Genomic DNA, 698 nt, shown 5'->3' with positions numbered 1-698 from the left:
TAGGATGTATAGACTTACTTCAAGAATATACCCTATACATTCCTGCATGGCCGTAATCACTTTTTCTTTTTTTTCCATTTTGCATCCAAATAGTCCTGTATTCAGTGAATAACTATGCTGTCCATACCTCAATGATCATTCGAGGTAATAACAATGTAATAACACCAGACGAGAACAGGCGAACTGACAATCCATTCGTACGATTCAATCCCTAATCTCATCACATTAAAGATTATCAGCTGATCAGTGTAACGGAAGAGCGAACTCAAGGTAAATCAGAAAGCAGCTGTTTGGTCCGCTTACGTCATATACCAGCATGGAACAGAGCTTAGTCGAATTATATAGTTGAATAATTGTATTATAAAGAAAGGGTTGTATTATAAAGTATGATAGAAAGGGTCTGTATGGCGTATACAATGCACGTCTTTCTTGATATGGAGATAAATACGAGTTTTTTTTTTCGTTTGGTTGGTGCCGGTGATCTCAATGTAGCCGTAAGTAGTGATCTGTTGTAGTTTATCGGGAGCTACGGATTGAAGGGACTAACGAGGGATTCAAGCAAATTCGAATTTAAAATGATTTACGAAGGAAGGTGCAGTTATTGGTGTTTATGAAGTGCTAAATATAAAGAAAAGCAATAATTTACATGCAAGCTCATATTTAGCTCAAATACAAATGGACAACATATATATCGGCTT

This window comes from Penaeus monodon, chromosome 20 (assembly GCF_015228065.2).
Source record: "Penaeus monodon isolate SGIC_2016 chromosome 20, NSTDA_Pmon_1, whole genome shotgun sequence".
NCBI lineage: Eukaryota > Metazoa > Arthropoda > Malacostraca > Decapoda > Penaeidae > Penaeus > Penaeus monodon.
The sequence above is the reverse complement of the archived record's forward strand: the minus strand, read 5'-3'. Positions refer to the sequence as shown.